The 15276-nt window shown below is 35.7% G+C and overlaps 1 protein-coding gene across 4 annotated transcripts in view; it reads left to right on the top strand.

Annotated features, from left to right (window-relative positions):
- Cc2d2a (Coiled-coil and C2 domain containing 2A) overlaps positions 1–15276 on the top strand; it is a 518960-nt gene that overhangs the window by 59071 nt on the left and 444613 nt on the right. The gene's annotated exons all lie outside the window — the stretch shown is intronic.

The raw sequence follows: 15276 nt of genomic DNA, 5'->3' as shown, positions 1-15276 counted from the left end.
CCAACTTTCGCTATCATTCTTCTCACTTTTACTGTCATTCATCTTTCTTTGGTTCAGTACTTTCGTTCCAACATGCGTCCAACTTTCGCCATCAGTCATTCTTTTTTCGCTATCATTCATTCTTTCGATTTTTTTTACTTGCGATTTCTGCATCACGCCATTTCTACTTTCATTCGTTCTCTCAATTTCGTTTCTTTCCGCCTCACTTTCGTCCCTTTTAACATCCGTTACGGTTGTCAAATCGCTCTTTTTCTTTTTTCCTGATTTTTTAACATTTTTTCGCCTGTCTTTCTCACCATCCTTCTCTTTCAAACGTGCACTCGCGACACAATCGGTACTAGCACTTTCTGTCATCAACTTCATATTCGCATTCATCAATTCCTCGTTCAGGTCACATTTTGCACACACCCTTCTTCCATCCGCACTAAACATCCACAAATCATTTATGTAATCGAAGGAATACATATAACAGACCTCACACTTAACGAACCGACTGAAATCCAAATTAAAATCATGGAATGACAATGCCGCCGCCATTTTTTTTTTTTTCTCTGCAAGTTATGTTAGAATTAGTTTGTATTATGGTGGTAATTAGATTTAAGGTAAAAATTTTATTTAAAAATAGTTAATGTAGTCTTTCTGCACAGTAAGTTCTATAGCATAGTACACCTGGTCGTCGACTTATGACCTATGCGACTTACAACCGACTGCACTTACGACCACAAAAAAAAAAGAATAAATTAATAATAAATCAGGCAGCTGCGTGTACGATAACTATGGGATACGATAGTTATCTTACAATAACTATCTCTCACATACATTCAGTTGCTTTCAAGCATCTGTTGCATGTATTAATTAAAATTCTACTGAAATACTACCCATAAAATGTCTAGTAAAAGGAAAATACCTTCATCTACAGATATGCCAGTGAAGAAGTCAAGGAAAACTATTGATTTAGAGTATCCAGAAGTATGAAGGCAAAAAGAAAGTGAATACGATAGCACGTGACTTGAAGTTATCACATTCCATGGTATCGACGATACTTAAGGACAAAGAAAGAATTCGGGAAGCTGTGAAAGGTTCCGCACCTATGAAGTCTGCAATTTTAACCAAACAATGACAGGGACCCATCCATGAAATGGAGAAATTGTTGTTTATGTGGATGGAAGATTTAATACAGAAAAATTCACCCATGAGCCTTTGCACAGTGCAAGCGAAGGCTAGAAGTCTGTTTCAGAGTTTAAAATCACATGCCGGAGACGATTACGCAGAAGATTTTCAGGCTAGTACTGGATGGCTTAAACGTTTTAAAAAAAAATATTTGCTTTTCATAATGTACGTGTCACAGGAAGTGCAGATGAAGATGAAGCCCAAAAATTCGTTGATAGTTTCGACTCTTTAATCAAAGAAGAAGGTTATCTACCGGAAAAAATATTTAACGTAGATGAAACTGGCTTGCAATGGAAAAGCATGCCTAATCATACGTACATACACCAAGAAGCAAAAAGGATGCCAGGATTCAAAGCTTTTAAGGATCGTTTGACTTTGTTGCTTGTGGGAATGCCATGGGTTTTAAGTTGAAGCCTTTTCTCATTTATAGTTCAGAAAACCCTCGTGCTAAGCACATTAACAAGCACACACTGCCTGTTTACTACCGTTCAAACCCTAAAGCTTGGATGACTCAAGCACTGTTCGAAGACTGATTCATGAACTGCTTTATTCCCCAGGCTCGTGAATATTGTGTGGAGAGAGGTATCCCTTTCAAGATTTTATTGATTATGGACAATGCCCCTGGCCACTCTCCTCATCTGGACGACATTCAACATGCCGGCAAAGGTTGGTCGATTGGTAGAGCCTCTGCTACTAATGGCTCAGTTAAGTAAGTTTGAGCGCGGTTAGTAGTTGGAAGGGGACCAATCGTTCGATGCTGTTTTCACACTCTCCCTCGATGAGTCTTTGGACTCCCTGGAGGTGTCAAATAATAATAATAATAATAATGATGTTAGAGTGGTTTTTATGCCACCTAACACAACCGCTCTCATTCAACCCATGGATCAGGGTGCTATTTCAACATTCAAGGCTCACTACCTCAGAATGACATTTGCACAAGCCATCAAAGCGATTTTGACTGCATGGGAATGTGTAATAAAGAATTGTATGTCGGGAATTTGAAAAAAGTGTCTAAAATGTTATGCGAATACATTTGAAGGATTTGAAAAAGGAGAGAAACTGGAAGTGATTACAGAAAAAATAGTTAAACTTGCAAAAAATCTTAAATTAGAATGTGAAATAGAAGACATAGAGGAGTTGCTAGATTGTGAAATAAAAAACTTTTGGATGAAGAGTTGATTGAATTGGAAGCACAGAGAGTGTCAGAAGAAAAAGCGAGAGAGGAAGAAGAAGAAGAGGAGCCAGAAAAGAAATTCACTGCAAAGAGTTTATCCGATTCTTTTTCACAACTGAATAAAGTTCTTGCCAGTTTTGAAGCAATTGACCCTAATGTTGAATAATTCACAAAGGTTGAACGTATCATTCAAGATGCTGTGCGTTGTTATCATGAGATATATGAAGAAAAAAAAGAAACAAACTGTTCAAACAAATCCCAGCATGTTCCTCATCAAGAAAACATCTCCTACCTCAACCCAAGAACATGATCCTGACGATCCACAACCCAGCACAAACAAAGATTAAAAATTGATTTTGTAAAATTCATTTGTATTAATTTTTACATTAATTTTAGATTGTATTTTTGTGTTTACAGTACAGTATGTACAGTATTATTTTTCACATTATGTACAATATACATAATTATAAATTTAAAAGATTATAAAAATAAATTATAAAGATGATAAAAAGATTAGAAAGGTTAAAGAATACTGTTAATAAATATATGGCTGACATACGACCAGAACGGAAGTCGGTCGTAAGTCGACGACCAAGTGTACATGGCACGATGCAAATCAGAAGCGATGTCCACATCATCATTGTTTAAAGAATTCCACCAAAGGGACTTTGTATAGTACAACGTCTATGAGATGTACAAAAAAGGCAAATGGACTTTTGTTGAAAGTGATAGTACAAAAAATGCTACAAAAGTGAGGGTCAAATGTGCAGGTCAGGTTGTGAGATTGAAGCAGTGGACAGAACAGAGCATATGCATGAAATGTGTGACAGTGTAATGGCATATAGGATTGAAAGAGAAGTTAAAACTGATATGATGAGAGAGAGAGAGAGAGATAGTAAAAGTGTTGATCGAAAGAATAGTAGTATGACGAATGTAAAGAAGGAAGTGTTGGCCATAATGAGGGAGATAACTCAGTTATGCGGAGTAATATACAGAACAAAGAGGGAGCTGCAACAAATGCAGAAACTTATGATGAGTGTGTCAGCTGATATCAGAAAGAAAGAAGTGCAAGAAAAGAGAAAGGAATGCTTGACTAAGAGAGAAGGAAAATTTAAGGAGTGTGTCTTGTATGGGGATTCTATCATAAGAGGTGTAATTGGCAAGAGATTGACAAAATCATGCTTCCTTGGAGTAAAAGTTAATGGCTAGGCTATTAGAGCACAAAAAGAATAAATTGAAAGAGGTTTTGGCTGGAATGAATGATTTGAAAGAAGAAAAGTATGGCATGAGAGAGGAAATGAGTGTTATGTTACTGGAAGTAGCAAAAAAAAAAGTGAGAGAGTGAGACAGAGTTAAGACAGTGAGTCTGATGCTGTGCAGTATGACAGGGTTGAACTGAGGAGAAGGGACATAATAGTGAATGAGTCAATGCATGTGTTATATAGGGGGAATAATGTGGAGTTTTTCGATGTGGGGAGTGAGTTTGACGAGTGAGAGGACTTATACAAGAAAGATGATTTGCATCTAAATGGATTTGGTGTTCAGGGTTTGCAAAAAGTGTTGTTGCATGAAGTGAAAGTGGATGTGAAAAATAAGGAAAACTAGAGTTTTTTTTTTTTTTTGGGGGGGGGGACTATTTAGTAGGTTCACAGATATGGCTGAGGGGTGAGCGTATCTGCTCTCCAGCCAAAAGGCTGCAGGTTTGAATCCTGAATTGTTTGTGATTGTCTCTGAAAATACTAGTGGTGGTGGTGGGCGGTAGATAGCATTGATGTAGACGATGATGGGAGTTGCAGTTCATTGTAGTTGGTGGATTGAGTGGTGGAGACAGAGAGCTGTAGAGTAGATGTCCTCCCTCCATAGTCTTTGGACTCCTTGGAGGGGATAACGTAATAATAATAATATCAGTGAGGCAGTTGAGTATAAGAATGTGCATAAAATGCCTAAGTTACTACTGCTGGTAACAAATCAGAACGGGATAGTTAGTATAAAGTGTCAGGATAGTGGTGGGCATAAGGGACTTTTGCACTTTATGTACATAAATGCCAGGAGCATTTGGAACAAGGAGGAGGAGTTTTTAGCATTGGTTAGTTCATTATGGTCAAAGTTTATTAGCATTAGTGAGACATGGCTGACAGAAGATGATATAGTTAGTGGGATAGAATGTGAAGGGTATAGTGTGTTCAGAGAGGATAGAGAGAAAAGAACGAAGGGAGGGGGGGAGTATTATCGATGATAGCCAATAAACTGCAAACCAAAGTGAGGAGTCCGGCTGCAGGCCGGACTCCTCACTTTGGTTTGGTTTGGCTATGGAATTAGATTGTTACATTAGACAGATTAGATCAGCGCTTCCCAAACTGTGGGCCTTGCCCCCCCCCGGGGACATAGGTTTTGTTGAGGGGGCCGTGAAATAATGAAAACAAATTTAAAATGTTTTTAGACTAAGTAGATTTTTTTTTATTTTAAAAGAAACGTATTTAACTTTTATTATTTATTATTTCTTTTTTGTTATTTTTTATATTTTAATGGAAAAATTCACCAATTGGTGTTGGTTCACAAGCTTTGCTTCCTTCGTATTTCGGCGCTTAATGAATATTAGTAAATATTGCGTATTGATATGTTTCATTTCAAAGCAGTGGTTAATTGTATTTACTTCGAATGCTCTCCAGGGAAGCTCCAAATCTTCCTGTTCCTTTCATCACACATTCGTAATCAGGGACTGTTGATATTGACTTTATATACATATCAAAACTCGTTTTATATTATCACTGTCATCCGAGCTGGTTTTCTGTCACCAATAAAAGTTTCGCATATACTTCACACATGAAAAGAAGCTTAAACAAATTCATGTGGGGAGATAGTAACTCCCTTGCAGTGGTAAACAACACCCCTCTCTAACAGCCACACTGCAGAGGCAATAAAAACAAGTACTTTTATTATGCTAGTGAATAAGGCATGAGGAGTCTGTGTAATATATTTCTCAACAAATGGTGCAATTAGACACAACTGGGATAAAAACACACTAATTAATGAATCACACATGTTCCCTCATACAGAAACTATGCTGTATATATAGACTGAAACAAAACCATATGTTGCATGAGCAAACACAGTATCTAACTAAAAACTATTGTTATTAATTAGATGGGTGTGAGTTCGCTTTCCCAAGGCAGCAATAAAATACAACCGAACGTGTTCAAATTCATAAAAGTGTTAAAACTAAGTAATATATATATATAATGAATGTTATGGCAGTTTCACATATGGAATTCGGTTGAAGAGAGTTAGCATTTCAACTCAATTGTCAGCTATGCTTTTATCTTTCGGTTGCACGATCTTTTGTTAATACCGCACCAATGATATGCACGTTTTAATAACCTGCCTTTGCTGTTTCGCGTTAGGCTTAATTACTGTAAAGGGAGAAAAGTCACAAAAGAGAAAAATGTTCCTGGTCCAGGGATTCCCTTATTCAGGTAATATTCACTAATTTCATGTTATCAGTCTGTGGTGTGCCAGTATCGGTAAGTGGTGATATTATTTGATCTGTTCTACATTAAAAAATTTAACCCTGAGATGGATAAGTGGCTTATAAAAAATAAAAAAAAATCCCGCGAACAATCAGAAGAAGCAGAAACAGACTCAAAAAAAGGACAGTGTTTCATATTTTACCAGAACAGTCTGCATCGTCTTCAGAACCAAACGGTAAGAGGCAAAAAATGTAATATGTGCATTTGATTTTTGCAATATTTGCTGTGTATGTTTTGTGAATATAAATACAATAAATATTATAATAATATCTGTCTATTATGATTTTTTTTCGAGGGGGGGGGCATGAAATATTTTAATTTTGCAAAGGGGGCCCCTGACATCCAGAAGTTTGGGAAGCACTGGATTAGATGACAGAAAAGGGGGTGATATGATTGAAACATACAGTTTAATAAGGAGGGGTTTTACAAGTTTAATTCAGAGGAAATTTTTCAGAACAAGTGTGGTGGTGGTGGGAGAACTAGGGGCCATTCTTGGAAACTGAGCAAGAATGTAGTTAGCAAAGGTGTTAGAATTAGATTTTTTGCTTGGAAAGTGGTGAATGAGTGGAATAGGTTGCCATAGTCTGTTGTGGGTTCCATGACTATGAATGAGTTCAAAACAAAGTATGATAGATACTGCAAAAATGTTGGATAGTGCTTGGTATGATATTTAGGGCAGGCCTGCCTTGATGAGTCCAAGGACTCCATAGAGTAGCTCATAATCATCATAATAATAGTCTAATTCAGTCAGTTTAGAGTGAAATTAGCTAAATATCAAATCATTTTTAACGATGTAGGCATGATATGACTCAAAACGTCATTATTTTTTCTTTTCCAATCTTCTCCACAATTTGGTTAATAACTGTTAGTGTAGCCATGGGTCTGTAGTTGCTGATTGAATTTCTTTTATCTAGGTGTAAGATCTTTAATTAGTAAGATTAGTAAGATCTTTAATGTGTTGGGTGTATATCCAGTTTCAAAAATTTTGTTTATTTATTTTAGTATGATCAGACCTAGACTAACTGCATGTCGTTTAATATCTTTGGTTCTTATGCCATTGGTTCCTGGAACTTTCTTTGGATTGATTTGTTTAATGTTGCTGAGAGCAGTTCTGCTTTTCTTATGGTTGGAAACCACAATGTCTGATTTATTTGTGGTCCTAGTGAAGGGATCTTTTTCTGCATTTCTAGGATGCAGTCTTCAGATTACTGGTTGAAGTCGTTTACTAACTATTGGAAAGATTTGGCCTCTTAGATGACACTGTGTTTTAAGGTTTTAAAGACAGTAGTTTTAGGAGTAGTACAATCCATCATCTCATTAATCACATTGTTCACATGCAGGTTGTTTTATATCATTTTGTGCAGAGATTTATTTGTCTTTATAGTGGTTGCTTTTGGTATTTCTTATTTGCATTCTAAGGTTTCTTATTCTTTGGTATTCTGCTTCTAAAGCTGAGTTACTTGGGTTTTGCTTTAGTTGTTTCCACGAGGTATCCTTTCTTTGTATGGTGTGGAGCAAAAAAGCAGTACTGAACTTCGACATCCTCTTCAGTACATGCACTACAAGATATGCCATTTGACTGCATGCACATTAATAGAAGAGCATGTGTAGAGTCTATGCCATTATATTTAGCTTTCTTCCAACGTCAATGGTGTTGATGTTCAAAGAAAAGACATTTATTGTTGAGCATTATTTTTGTTCATACACAGTTGATAGAGCAAATGGTCCAAGCTCATGACATGTTTGTGAGTAGTTTGTTCATTGTTTCCATAAGTGTGTCCCAAGTCTTTCACTCCTTTCTCAATAATGTCGGATGAAACACATTTCCATCTTAACCAGTCATGTAAACAAGCAAACCTACAAGTTTCTTCGTTTCTCGAGACCTGAATTTGTCTAAGAGTGACCTCTTCACAGCAAGACGGTCACTACATGGTGCAGTTTCTGGCCATGGCACTTCATTGAAGAGGGTAGTGTAACTGACCTTGAATGGCAAACACTAATCGAGAATGTGCTGGTTCCATTCACCCAAGATTTGCAAAGATTGTGTCGAGCAAAAAACATTCCATTTCATGCACAGGTATTCCATCAGTGGTTCTAGAACCTATTTATCAGAACACTTCCCAGTAGGCTTATTTCAGGTTCACAGAATTCCCGTACCCTTCACATTCTCCTGATCTCACATCACTTGATGCCTTCGTTTGGAGTATGTTGAAGGAATAGGTATTCCACCATGATTTGCCTTCAAACCTTGATGAACTAAGGGATAAAATTACATGATATGTCTAGCAGATGTCCCAATCCTTGTTCTCCAAAAGATGACAGAGAAGAACCTTTGCATCTGCTACGAAACCTGTTTTGAAAGACAAGGTGCCCATTTGGAGCATGTAATCTACTGTCATTAATGCTTTATTTGACCAAGATTTCACTGATAGTTGTGGATGTACATATCATCATGCATAAACGTATATTGTTGTAGTTATTCAGTACTTTTTTTTTTGCATCATATTGTACATCTAAAATTATGTTTTGCATTATCTGAGGATTTTGGCCTGTTTGTGCACATATTTTGACTTTCCTGTAGTTTGATATATATTTTATCCAGTGTAAGTGTAATGTTTGAGTATAAAATATCTACAGAATCTGATAATACCATTTTTGCAGTCTTATTTCCTCATAGCCACTTTAGCCACTTCCTCATTTATTATATTTTGTACTTTTCAGATCCAGAACATTGCAAGGATTTTGTTCTATTGTGCAGCTTTAGGTAAAATAAAAAAATGGTCAAAACCAGATTACTGGGAGTAGATCTTCACATAGCCTTTAAGGAATTTGGAGAACTAACTGGGACTTCTGCCCTAATGACCAAACCTTGCCTTCCTGTCATACAAGCCTGTCAGTAGGTATTCACTGGGAACTGAACAAACAGTGATGGGCTGGAAATTTGGGATAATTTATTCTGTATTAGCTTAAACCAGAAATAATCATGATGGTATAACATAATGACATTTCATGCTTGCTAGATTGAAGTTGAAATTGAACTGACTGAAGAACTAAGGAACTACCACATAGACATAATTGATGTTACTGAGATGAAGAAAGACTAAAACAGGTGGGGTCCCACTAAATAATAAATATAGGAAGTTATATTTGAGCAATAATTATCAAAGAAAGGAAGGAGTTGTGATAACATTCAACACCATACACAAAGAGAAACTTTTTGATTGAAAGACCATTTCAAGTAGAGTTATGTGGGAAAACTTCAAAATGAGATATTAGACAATAAAACTTGTTAGTTATTATAGTCCAGCAGAAAATTTTCCTAAGAAAGAAGTGGTGGAATTTTTTGAGTCATTAGAGAAGGCAGCTGTAGGAAATGAATCCAAGGCATACAGAAATGGTTTTTGGGAAAATGCCCTTCTGTTTATTATTGCATACATTCAATTTGAAGTAGCTGGGTCACATTGCATGTCTGCTGGTTACCTAATTTTATAAATTTTCAGAATAATTATGTCAGACATCCATCTTCATTAGCAATGTTTATATCACTTTTGTTATGTTTGTTTCCTTTTGTAATATTTTTCTCTTCATCTTTAAGTTTGTTATCATTATTATAATAGAATGCATTTATGGAGGCCCAGAATTCATCCTGGGATGGACATACCATGATATGAATGTTAAATGAATTTTGATTGTTATAAACTTTATATAAATGAATTGCTTCGTTGAGAAGCCAATATCCCTGAGATCAAAATTTTCTTTGTGAATAGGCTGAAAAAATTCTTTGCAGATGCTGGTATTCAGCCTAATCCACCAATCCACCAAGTGGTGGATTACAGTGAGCATGATCCTGCAAAACACAAACATCCCAAAACTGTATTGAACAAGTAAGTTTTTTTAAAATCACTGCCAAAAGCTCAAAATGGATGAGTCAAAGGCTCAATAATATTCCAGGGCTGTTATGGTCTACCACCTAGTGGTAGACTAAAATACCTCATGACAAGTATCCTACACTGATCAAGTAGTTTTTGTTTTTTTCTTAATTAAAAAAAACAAAAAAACTTACTGGTGGTCATTAGCCCTCAATGGGCAAGCCAAGTGTTCAATAATATTCTTTAATCCAGGAATGTCATTGCAAATTTGAGAAAGGGATAAAGGACTACATGTCCAATCAATTTATCTTGCCAAAACAGTTAACAGTTATACAAATTAATCACCGCTTTTTATCTCTGCTGGTCAGTGTCCTTCTAAGTATTACAACAGCCCTCTGAGTTATTTTCATTTTCTTTGCAATATATCCCCTAAACTTCAAATTTCAGTTAGCCATCACTCCAAGATCCATTGCCTCCTCCACCCTCTCTGGTATAGTTCTACCAATAAAGTATGTAACGTCCCACCAGAGGGTTTCAAATTCAAGAACTTACATTGATATCTTCATTAATTTCTTAACATGCCCAGCATATTCTAATCCTCCTGAAGGACCACAACGTTGGCACTGTTACCAATAATCCTTCCAAGCTTCACCATCATAATCAAGTTCCTGATATGTACCCTCAGTATGTGTGTGTGTATGAAAAGTTACATCATAACTAATTTCCTATGGACAATTTTCCTTCAAATGAATCTGTTATCTCTCAAAGCTCTAATATTATTAGATCCTATATTTCTGTCTACTAAAGCACTTTTTACTGTATCAATCCAGCAAGATCTTGGTACTCTTCTGAGTCTTTCTTTCCTGCCAGCCTGGCAAAGAAGCTTTTTTTTTACATGCTTCACACCATCTGCAAACAACTGAATATCTTCCTACAATGTGACAGTATCATTAACATAAAGGATCGAAAGGATCCCCCTGTACTGATCCCTGTAAAACCTACTCATGATCTTTGTTTTTAACTTGATACAGCTACCTTGTATATAACTCCATTATCTGTCATACAGCTAATTTCCAATCCAGTTCACTAACTCGATAGCTAAACCCATACGTTATAATTTAAATATTAACTTACCATGTAGCATTCTGTTAAATGCCTTTGCAAAATCCAGAAAAATGGCAGCATATGCCTTTCTTTATATGATCAATTAATATAATCAATTATATTAATTGATTCTAAAAGGCAAGTAATTCTCATAGAAAAGGCAAGTAGATTTGTGAAAGAAGAATGCCCTGACATTCACAGATAATGTTATCCTCATCTGCCCAATTTTGTGTATGAATGCTTTCTAATTTCTCCAAAATCTTAGCATCTACAGAAGGAATACAAACTGGTCTATAGTTTGACACTTCCATTTTACCACCACCTTTATGCAATGACAAATCTTACTCTCCTTCCACTTCTCAGGCATCATTCCAGAGTACTTATTATATGAAATATATTCTCCTTATTAACTTCTAAACCTTTTATCCTCCTCATCCATCAAGGAATCAAACCTGCTTTTCCAGGATGAAATACCCCCAATAAAGTGATCATTAAACAACTCTACTATTTCATCTGCATTGGTCACCTGATCCTATTTAAAATTTTTTTTTGGATTGCAATGGTAGTCTCTTCTTGGATTCCATTTTTGTCTTCCTTACTGTACTACTTATTTTCCTGCCTTGAGTTTTATATTCTTCATGCAACTGCTCTCCACTTCTTGCATTATCATTGTCCATTCGTCTGCAATTCTGTTTGATTTCATTAGTCATCTACTTTAAACCCAATTCTGTTATCTTTTTCACTTGAGGAATGCAATTTGTCATTGCACTTGATAAAGATTTCTTAACTAGCTCTCTTATACCACAAATGTCTATCCCAATTCTTTCCTGTATTCCAAGCTAATTTCTAAAATTATTATAGTCACCTGCCTTATAACTTCACATACATTCCTTTCTCTTTGATATGTCTATCTACATGTCTATTCATCTTCTAAGTCAAGACTACATGGTTACTCTCATCAACTTTGAGGATGGTAGTTGTAATCAGATTCTGTAATTCTAAGACCAAATCCTAAACTGTTGATCCTCTTGTTCTTTCTACTACATGTAACCTAAGACATGTCTCTCAAGAATTCCAGAAATTCATTTCTAAAAAATCTCCCATAACGATCACTTGCTTGTACTTGCCAAACTTATTTGCCTAAACTTTCCCTGTTCATCACCCTTATATTGTATTCCTTGGCTTATATCAACATTTCACTAAATATCTTTTTCTGCTTGTCTCCACCTCACTACACATTTCCAAAATCATTAGTGCTATTTCTTTGTAAATTCTCTACACTGAGAGGACAGCCATCACTTATCACAAGCACTCCCCTACCCCTTTTACTCTTCTTGTTCTGCCAAAATATGCTATTCCTTTACTTTTGTTCCAGTTAGGACATCTTTCATCAACCATATTTCTTTGATTCAAAATAATCTTTGGGAAGACAGCAGCTCTTACTGCTACCAGTTTATTCTCTTTATTTCTGATACTCCTGGTATTTGCATAAAGAAACATCATTACATTATCATTATTCCTATATCTACTATTATCTCCCAGATTCCTGGGAGATAATAGTAGATATAGGAATTTAACTCAGCAATATACCATACATATTCCCATTTCCTCTAAGCAACTATCCCAACAAGAGATCATCTTTCCTCCCTTAGCAACTCAGGTTTTACTACCCTAGCATGCCCACTTGCCCAGAGAACAATTTCCAGATGTACCTTCATGTTCAGATGCAATCCATCTCTCACATACAACTCTCTTCAAAGCACTAATGTTCATATATTCCAGATCTCTCTTTTTACATGTTCTCACTATCATGTTATCATTATTGCTGTTCTTCTCCTCAAGTCTGCATTATCATGCCTGAGCAATATGCTCACTGTCTTCCCTCTCATACTTTTCTGCTACAAAATTCCAAACATTAATCAGATCTTTCACCACCTGTTTCATGCTACCTTTCAGGCTATTCGTACTAGTCATCACTATCATCTCATCACATTGTTACCTTTCTTCATTGCCATAGCCACACAGTTGTTTCAATAGGTATGTGCTCCTCTAACATTCTGTTCTGTACTTGAACTATGAATTGTTGAATTTCATATATCATGACATTCCTAGATCCATTTGTTTCTTTCTCACATTTATACTGTACTTTTTTCTCTGCCACTCTCCCTCCTTGTTCTTTTGCTTACCTGCCTTCCTCTGATTTCTCTGTTCTTGTTTCTGTAGTCTCTCAATTTCCTTTCATTCTATCTTTTTCTGGTTCTCTCCTTTTTCCTTATTTTTAAACTTTCTTTTATACTTACTCTTGTTTGTGTCATATCAGTTTGCCTTTCCTAATCTCTCCCTTCATGCTTCTGAACTCATTTTTCAAGTTTTCTGCTTCCTCTCTTCTCAGCACTTTCTCTCTCTCTCCTCTCCTCCCACCATTCTACCCTCACTCAACATCCACTGACACAATCAACACTATCTGTCAAAGCCTCTGGATCTCTGGTCACACTACCTAATGCCAAGTCCATTGCTACCTAATGATCACTCCCCCCCCCCCCTTGTAGATGGTGCTTGTATCTCTTTCTTCAGGCACCCACTCATTTCCATTATGCCAGTATTGCTGCCACCAAAACCAGAAATATTGATATTGAAAAATCCCCTGGCTCTTCTCATTCTATGTATTTTATGCATATAAGATATGCACTCTCTCATCTTTTACTACAATTACTGATGGGACTCATACATGTCACAGGTACAGCATGCTACAAAATCTTGTATAATACTGCACTGTATGTAATCTTTAAGTGGTGATAGGCTGGGCAACAGTGTGTCAGTTAACAGAAATGCAGTGGTCACCATAATGTTATTTATTTTTATGCCACTCCCATCCACAAAAGGTTGTTGTAAACCTGTAGTGCATTAGCACTGTGAGTAAGCTAAGGATTTTTTTCCTTAGCTCACTCACAGTGCTATACATTTTTTTAAATGTATATTTTTACATATTTTAGAAACTTCTTTAGAAACCACATATGGAAACTTTTGAAGCCATTTTGCTTCCAACAAGTGGGACAGTGATCTCACATCAGTGAGATTCATCTCCCACATTAGCAAAATCACAAACATCCATGCCTGTGGTGGGATCTGAACTTGCAGCCTGTTGGGTGGGGAGCAGGTGCATCAACTACTTGGCCAACCAGGCAAGCTAATTTAGAGCAAGAAGTGGTACAACATACGCATGCACGCACGCACGCACGCGCACATACACACACACACACACACACACACACACTATATATATATATATATATATCAGAAAGTGAGATGATGATGATGATGATGATGATGATATCAGAAAGTTACTTCAAGCTTCAAAAGCAGTCACAACTAACTGAGGTAAATTTACTCTAAATTTACAATCCCTAATAATTAATATGAAACTTATCTTTTTTTTTCCCCCTTTTCACCTTGCACAATATGTCGCCTGTTTTTAAATTATATGATTTGGATAATATATGCAGATCAGCTGGTTTTAGTAATCTTTATATATAGAAAATTTTGCACATCATTATCATGTTATTTTGCTGCGCTAACATATTGAACATATTTAGTATTATATATATGGTTTTATGTAACACAAAATAATTTCAGTATGTTCAACGACTGTCAAGATCTACCTGTTGTATTAATAATTATTTTATTGTTTATTTTATTATTAGATTCAAGACTCATTAAATGGCGATTATATCTTATTATTCTGTGTAAACAGAATAATAAAAAAGTAATTAAAATTATAAACAGTATTAAATTTTCAGATTTAAAAGATCTGTTTTCGCCCAAAAATCCCATTGGAATGAAGAACATCAATTCCCTATAAAAGCTGCAAATAAAAGTTATAAACAGTTTGGAAAATTTAACTGTTTTTAACTGCTAAAAGCTAATCCCATATGATTAGAAGAAGGCTACTAAATCTCCTGGCAGACTTCAAATTAAAAATTTTTTTAGGAGGGGGGAGCATAATCTAGAACAATACACACACCTGATAAAAGCTGAATAAAAGCATAACTGCTCTTACTGCCTGTCTATTTTACCAACATTCAGTTAACAGACTATCAGTTCAGAATGAGAACAGCTAACTATAGATTACCTGATTAACAATTGAATAGCACAATGTTCTTAATCAAGTCACTGGCATAATGTCTGTTGACTAGAGAATCAATATTTAAATAAAGTGAAAGTACAAATACATATAACAGAAGTATTGATACAAATACATATAACAGAAGTTAATTCATCTTGCAGCCTAATCCCATAGTTGTCATTCCTATCACACTGTGACAGGAAAATGTTCATATTAAAAAAAAAAAGAAAGAAAAATTAATTCAGTTAAAAAAGACCTTAGCACTTTATAAAAATTTATCAGAAGGACTTTGTAAATAAAAAGTTCCTT

The sequence above is a fragment of the Typopeltis vanoorti genome, chromosome 12 (assembly GCF_054136105.1).
Source record: "Typopeltis vanoorti isolate ZY-2024b chromosome 12, IOZ_Tvanoo_1.0, whole genome shotgun sequence".
NCBI classification, from domain to species: domain Eukaryota; kingdom Metazoa; phylum Arthropoda; class Arachnida; order Uropygi; family Thelyphonidae; genus Typopeltis; species Typopeltis vanoorti.
The sequence above is the reverse complement of the archived record's forward strand: the minus strand, read 5'-3'. Positions and strand labels throughout refer to the sequence as shown.